We start from the raw sequence: 8,416 nt of genomic DNA, 5'->3' as shown, positions 1-8,416 counted from the left end.
ACTATTTCTGAGCTTCCCCTCAGTGTGTCAGAAGGAAATGCAGTAGAAATGCTAAGATGCCAAGACACAAACCCCCTTGCTGTTGTGATGCCACATGGGGCCAGAACTCCTAGGCAATTTACACTTGTCTCAGGCATCTTCTTCTTTGACTCCACTGTGACATGCAAATGTCATCATTTTCTATGTATACCTTTTATAGAAAGGATAAAGAAGGAGGCCTTTTGAAGAAAACAGCTTTTGGGAGAAGAAAGCTAGTGTTTTTGTCATGGTTTGCTTCTGTCGATAGCTTCATACTAAGGAGAAACTGTCTATATCTACTCTTGAAACAATTAAATTAATAGTTGATTGGATAATAGGTGACCCAGGTATTGATGAGGGCATACAGTGTTAAAACTGAAAGGGATAGCTATTGAAATTTTATCATATATTTTCAGGTACTTACTAAAGTTATCCCAAACTCAAGACAACTTTCTAGCTGTCGAGTTTTGATTTCAGGAACATTATAAAATGTATCCTTCTAGATTCAGGTTAACTAAAAAGATTGCCCAGTGGTTCTTGGTGTCTTAAATGAAATCTACAATAGGCTAGACAGAAATTGTCAGTATGTCATTATAATACTGGCTGTTAAAAACCACAATTAAGGCAGATTTCATATCAATTATTATTTGTCTGGAACATCAAATTCCTTAAGCATAAAAGGAAGTGAGGCAGCCTGCATTACTGTCTTCCCTCTTTAGCTAATTAGTGCTTTTTTAATGGCTTCATCTGCCCAGGATCAATTGTCTAATAGGAACAGTGCTCTGTCAGTTAACAAGGTGAGGAACTGTAGAATGTGATTATGTCTGGCTCCAAAAGAGTGCTTCAAACAATGCTAAAATAATCATGTGACAGAATAGATAGTCTAATAAACGCAGGCAGTATTTTTTGTCTAATTCTTGTATGAACTTAGTGTTCTAGTAACATCTATGGAAAAATTAGAAAGGAAAGCCTTTAAGAAAGATAAAGAAATGAAGTGAGATTTAAAGATAAACATAAGACTATACACACGAGTGTGCACACACACACATATATACGCACATACATACAGAGTCTCTAAAAACCAGTTAAGAGAGGAAACGGCAGTATTAAAAACTCACATTTAATGAGTATTACCATAAGGAATGTTAATGTGATGATGAACCCTATTTTTCAAAGATGCTTTTTGCAAAAATAGACTATACCATTGTTGCACTGGTTGTAACATAAAACTATGTTCATTTTCCAGTCACAAACACATTTCCAGTCAATTCAGTGAAGTAATGGGGACAGATGATATTCACTCGTATGTAATTGGCTTTGAGCATATCTTACCAGGTTTATTCAACAATTTTTATTTGAGTGCTAAACAATAGGCTGTCTAATAAAGATATATTTGAAAATATTAACTTATATTATTCTTCCTAAACTGATGTAGGACTGAATTCATGGAATGAACCAAGACAGACTGAGATGACTGACAGAGAGAAGTCATCATCCTGAAAGGTAGTATGTGCAGACGTTAAGGGCATGAGCTTGGGACACATATTATCTGAGCTTAAACCCCAAAACCATTATTTCCTAACGTGTACAATTAGGACAAATTAGTTTACTTCTCTATGTCTCAGTTTCCTTATCTGTAAAATGGGGATGATGAAAATAAGATTTTTATAAAAATTTAATGAGTGATGGGAACTTAGTGACCAATTTGGCACAAAGAAAGCATTATAGAAAGTCTAGCTCTTATGAGAATTATCAAAAATAGTTTATCTTGGGCTTCCCTGGTGGCTTGGTGGTAAAGCATTCGTCTGCCAATGCAGGAGACATGAGTTTGATCCCTGATCCAGGAAGATACCACATGCCATGGAACAACTAAACCCACGTGCCACAACTATTGAGCCTGTGCTCTGAAGCCTGAAAGCCGCAACTGCTGAAGCCCGCATGTCCTAGAGCCCGGGCTCTGCAACAAGAGAAGCCACTGCAGTGCAAAGCCTGCACACCGCAATGAAGAGTAGTCCCCCACTTGCTGCAACTAGAGAAAGCCCACATAGCGAAGGAGACCCAGCGCAACCACAAATAAATCGTAAAATACATTCAAAGTCATTCTTTAAAAGAATAGTTTATCATAATCAATTAGTTGAATACAGACACTGACAAAGGTATTTTCTGAGCAATAATTCTCATTATGCTCCCTTTCTTCAGCTTATCAACAATGCAAGAAGAGTCTTATTGACTCTAAAAATGTTACACCTTGAAATATGCCAATTCCTTTAAACTGTATTTTACAAAGTGCTATCTACAGACCACAATTATCTGCATTACCTGGAAACTTCTTAGGTATTCACATTATTAAGCCCCAGCTAGATCCTACTGGTTTCCCTGCTGGCTCAGACAGTAAAGAATCTGCCTGCAATGAGAGACCTGGGTTCAATCCCTGGGTTGGGAAGATCCCATGGAGGAGGGCATGCAAGCCACTCCAGTATTCTTGCTTGGAGAATACCCATGGACAGAGGTGCTTGGTGGGCTACAGTCCATGGGGTCACAAAGAGTCGGACATGACTGATTGACTAAGCACAGCACGTATCCTACAGAGTCAGAAACTTTCAGGGTGGAGTCAGCAATCTGTTCTAAAAAGCCTGCCTGCTGATTCTGGTGTGTACTAACATCTAGAACTGTTGGGCTAATAAACCCCTAAACTTCAGCTATGTCCCTCCTCACCCCAAGATTAATGAGTCTAAACTACTAAAACAACAGGTTCACTCTCAGTGGAAAAATACAGGATAGTTCAAAATAAATAAATCTGTCCTTGAATCCATATTAACATTGTGTTTTTAAAATCCTAAAGAGAAAACACTAGAGCTATTAACCAAAATGCCTAGCTTTAGTTAGAAAATATCATCATGTAGAACAAAACTTTTACAGAAAAGGGAAGAAACGATTGAGTTATGAAGAAATAAGACATTAAAGTGACTCAAATACTTTATGTTTGGAGAACTTGCGGGAGAAATGGCATGCTACAAGAATTGGTTAAATAATTCTTATAACCCAGCTTTTTCTTTTGTTAATTCTAGATAAATAACTAATGGATTGCTTATTAAACTCAGAACTTTGGTTTTCTCCATTTTTATAAAACTTTAGTGTCACTCTTAGAATGATATGAAGCATGAAGTGTTAGTCCCTCAGTCGTGTACGACTCTTTGCGACCCCATGGACGGCATCCCACCAGTTTACTCTGTCCATAGAATTCTCCAGGCAAGAGTACTAGAGTAGGTAGCCATTTCCTTCTCCAGGGGATCTTCTTGACCCAGGTATTGAACCTGGGTCTCCTGCATTACAGGCAGATGCTCTACCATCTGAGCCACCAGAGAAGCCCATTAGAATGACATGAAATAGTAATTAATATATATATATATATATATAAAAATGCCTATGACAATGTGGCATCCGTTGACCATATCTGGCCTGCAGAATAGCTTTATTTAACTGAACAGTGCTTTGAAAATCAGGAAATTTCTCATAAAAATTAGAAATGCCAGCTTCTCTTGAAAAAGTGTAAGAACTGCAATGTTTTGTTTGCATTACCACAAGTGTTCTGCTCTCTAGGACTAAGAAGTGATTGCTTTCTTGTATTTGCCTCTAGCTCAGTTGACTTCACTTCTCAAGCTTCTGACCTTGTACTCCATCCTCAGATAAGCTTGGGTCAAAAATCCTCAACAAATGGCAAATCTCTTCTCAGGCCGTCAACCCCTGGTGGCTCAGATGGTAAAGAATCTGCCTGCAACATGGGAGACCTATATTCAATCCCTGAGTCAGGAAGATCCCCTGGAAAAGGAAATAGTAACCCATTCCAGTATTCTTGCCTGGGAAATCCCATAGATGAAGGAGCATGGTGGGCTGCAGTCCACGGGGTCGCAAAGAGTGGGACACGACTGAACAACTAATACTTTTCACTTTCACTTCCCAGGCCACCTATCTTTCCCACTTCTCCACTGGTAAAATATTAAAATGCATCACAATAGAGTTATTCTAATGGTTTGGGGATGAAGAAATAATGTTTAGAGAAATTTTTAAATCTATCACTCTCAGCCCCATTGCATTTATAGCAAACCAGTGAAGTTATTATAGCTCTATAGATTTCTTTGAGCCTAACACAGACCAGAGAATTGGTGCACAACTTAAACTCCCTTCTGGAGTCAATATTAACTGTGGGAATTACGTTTTGACGGTGAAAACCTAGATTTCCACTTCAAAGTTAGAATTTTAAAAACAAGATCATTGGAAGAAATAAGTTAAATCCACATGTGTTAGGTATAAGGTAGTATAGAATAGATTTTTATCAAGGTTCTTTTTTCTTCCCCCCAAAAGAGAATTATTTGCTAGGAAAAGCAGTTTGGATATCTCTGGAAACTTTGGTTTTAATGCTTGTCCAGCTGTGAGTGGCTTTGTGGGTTTGAGCTAGTCATTTAACCTCTCAGGCCCTCAGAGTACTCTTCTATAAAATGAGGAGGCTGGACTGAGGTGCCTTCCAGCTCTCAAAGTCTATTCTGTGATTCTAGGATGCTGGGGGCAGACAATTCATTTCAGGTTTTTGTATAAATGACATCCAGTGTCATGAAATAATGTATCAAGAGCAGCAGCAGGGTCTTTCTATCCTGAATTTGGTTTGAAGCCAGCAGATAGGATGGCTTGAATTCATTTTCTTTCTTTGGTGAGGGGATAGGTTTGATGACCTAATGGGCCTTTTCCATCTCTTGTATCTTTGATGAGGCTACCAGGCCTCTATGTTGGGAACTGCAAAGAGTTACCGTGGTGAATTCTCCTTTGTAGTCATTTTCTCTTTTTCATCATGTTTGACATTTTTGCAATTGTGCTTTGATTCAGATTATATCCACTACATAGCTCAGTGTGCTAGAGAGCTGAGACTTTGCTAAGATATAGATGCCCAAGTATAGAAATTAAAAATGACAAGCTCAAGTTATGCTGCATGCTGCTTGTATATATTATTTGAAGTAGCTGGTTGTACCTCAGTAAAGTTCTGTAATGGTTATATGAGCTTCAACAAAAAATAATTGTTTTTTTTTTTTTGTATACTTGTTTACTGGTAAGTTACTTCAATATCACTTTTCTTTTCTCTTTTTACGTTGGAAAATTTCTAAGATGCATATTCCTTACAGTCCATTTCAGAAAATAAAAGTGGATTTATTTTTTTTTATTATTATACATTATTATTTTTTATTATTATACATGAATATTTTACTTTAAGCAAAAGGGAAAAAAAGCATTTTAAATTCAGTTCTTCCAGGAAATGAAAGTTTAGAAAAAGCAATCAGATTTGCTTTATACACATCTTCATTTAAAATAATCTTTTACAGCTTTCTAAACAGTGGAGAATAGAGAAATGCAACAAAGGTGGGGAATTATTCAGAAAGTAAAGACATTAAACAGAATTTTCATAGACAAAGAAGCCCAGTGTGGAGACTTGCCTGGTGATACAGTGGCTAAGACTCTATGTTCCCAAACACAGGGAACCAGGGTTCAAACCCTGGTTGAGGAACCATATCCTACATGCTGCAACTAATTAATAAAAATAAATAGTTTTTTTAAAGGCCAGTTTAAATACTGTCTGCTAATTTTGAAAATTATAACCATATATATAAACACAGAGATGTACACACATATATTAATGTTTGTTAATGAATAATTAACATATATTAGTACATTTGGACCAAACCAATTACCCAGAGTTTGAATTTTATACACTGTTTTATATTTCTGTGCACAATTTAGAAAACCACTAAATTTCTTCAATATTTCAGTCATTTCCAAAAACCAACTATAATGGATAGGAGCTAAAGGGGAAAGAATAAGATGAGATATAAAAGGAACAGCTTCATAGAGAATGAAAAGTGAAGTTTGCATTTATTTCCCAAAATGAATCATGGTTATAAAGTAATGTAGGAATCAAAAAGATGAAATAGTGGAATTTTCCTTTAACCAAAATTCTTCCTTACTCTAAAAGTGGTTCAAAACACTAAACTTCCATTAATTGAGTTCATGTTGTTCAGAAAACATGATAAACATGTTCACAGTAAATGAATACAAAAGTCTCATATAATTAAAATTGCCAATAGTTTTCAAATTCTTCTACATAAGATATCTAAGATTTAAATAGGAAAACAAATATATAAATTCTCTCTAAATTAATCAAACACTAACATGCTTAAATAAAATAAAAGCAATTTTACTATTTAGTTTTTAGTTAGAAGTAATTTTAGATAATACTAAGATTATGAAGACACACCCTAGCATACTGTGCCTGTTAACAAGCCACTGAAATTATGGTCCATTACTGGATGTTTTGAATTAAATTTTGCCTCTCATTCTCCTTGCTTTACAAAAGAAGTCTTTCTATTAAAGAAAAATATTTCTACTCTAGGATTAACAAGAATATTAGAATTCAGATTCACCAGAAAGTGAAAGTATTCTAGAGGATGCTAGCATTTAAATTGGACAAGGAATACATGCTTGACAAAGGAAGTTTCTACTGAGACCTTCTTTGTCCACCCAGGTTTTTAATATCAAGTAATCACAATGGTGTGATCACTGACCTAGAGCCAGACATCCTGGAATGTGAAGTCAAGTGGGCCTTAGAAAGCATCACTACGAACAAAGCTAGTGGGGGTGATGAGCTATTTCAAATCCTGGAAGATGATGCTGTGAAAGTGCTGCACTCAATATGCCAGCAAATTTGGAAAACTCAGCAGTGGCCACAGGACTGGAAAAGGTCAGTTTTCATTCTAATCCCAAAGAAAGGCCATGCCAAAGAATGCTCAAACTACTGCACAATTGCACTCATCTTACACGCTAGTAAAGTAATGCTCAAAATTCTCCAAGCCAGGTTTCAGCAATACGTGAACCATGAACTTCCAGATGTTCAAGCTGGTTTTAGAAAATGGAGAGGAATTAGAGATCAAATTGCCAACATCCGCTGGATCATTGAAAAAGCAAGAGAGTTCCAGAAAAACATCTATTTAGCTTTATTGACTATGCCAAAGCCTTTGACTATGTGGATCACAACAAACTGTGGAAAATTGTTCAAGACATGGGAATACCAGACCACCTGACCTGCCTCTTGAGAAACCTGTATGCAGGTCAGGAAGCGACAGTTAGAACTGGACATGGAACAACAGACTGGTTCCAAATAGGAAAAGGAGTATGTCGAGGCTGTATATTGTCACCCTGCTTATTTAACTTATATGCAGAGTACATCATGAGAAATGCTGGGCTGGAAGAAGCACAATCTGGAATCAAGATTGCCAGGAGAAATATCAATAACCTCAGATATGCAGATGACACCACCCTTATGGCAGAAAGTGAAGAGGAACTCAAAAGCCTCTTGATGAAAGTGAAAGAGGAGAGTGAAAAAGTTGACTTAAAGCTCAACATTCAGAAAATGAAGATCATGGCATCTGGTCCCATCACTTCATGGGAAATAGATGGGGAAACAGTGGAAACAGTGTCAGACCTAATTTTGGGGGGCTCCAAAATCACTGCAGATGGTGATTGCAGCCATGAAATTAAAAGATGCTTACTCCTTGGAAGGAAAGTTATGACCCCCCTAGATAGCATATTCAAAAGCAGAGACATTACTTTGCCAACAAAGGTCCACCTAGTCAAGGCTATGGTTTTTCCAGTAGTCATGTATGGATGTGAGAGTGAAGAAAGCTGAGTGCCCAAGAATTGATGCTTTTGAACTGTGGTGTTGGAGAAGACTCTTGAGAGTCCCTTGGACTGCAAGGAGATCCAACCAGTCTATTCTAAAGGAGATCAGTTCTACGTGTTCATTGGAAGGACTGATGCTAAAGCTGAAACTCCAATACTTTGGCCACCTCATGTGAAGAGTTGACTCACTGGAAAAGATCTGATGTTGGGAGGCATTGGGGGCAGGAGGAGAAGGGGACGACAGAGGATGAGATGGCTGGATGGCATCACCAACTCTATGGACATGGGTTTGGGTGAACTCCGGGAGTTGGTGATGGACAGGGAGGCCTGGCGTGCTGCAATTCATGGGGTCGCAAAGAGTTGGAAACAACTGAGCAACTAAACTGAACTGAATGATCAATTAATGGAATTTTCTATTGAAGTGGATATTCTAGTCTTTATTGTTAGTTTTTTATTCACTTGTTTCCTTGACACTCATTAACTGTTGCCAAGGGGTTTCATTCATTCATTCTTTTTTTTTACACAAAGACGAGGATCAGAACAAGCCTTTACATTGATAAGAATTTAGTCAGTTATTTTTTTTCATACCAGGCAAATCACAATGCTTAAGAAACAGTGCATGAGAATTTAGTTAGTTATTTTTTCATATTAAAAAAAAATCACATTGCTCCAGTAGTGA

At 37.2% G+C, this 8,416-nt stretch overlaps 1 non-coding gene across 1 annotated transcript; it reads right to left on the bottom strand.

Annotated features, from left to right (window-relative positions):
* Positions 1-3,310: 3,310 nt before the first annotated feature.
* TRNAY-GUA (transfer RNA tyrosine (anticodon GUA)) lies at positions 3,311-3,384 on the bottom strand. Its single transcript has one exon. It is a non-coding gene; the product is annotated as a tRNA-Tyr (tRNA).
* Between the last annotated feature and the right edge of the window lie 5,032 nt (positions 3,385-8,416).

Source organism: Bos mutus, chromosome 14 (genome assembly GCF_027580195.1).
Source record: "Bos mutus isolate GX-2022 chromosome 14, NWIPB_WYAK_1.1, whole genome shotgun sequence".
NCBI lineage: Eukaryota > Metazoa > Chordata > Mammalia > Artiodactyla > Bovidae > Bos > Bos mutus.
This window is presented reverse-complemented; position numbering and strand designations above follow the sequence as displayed.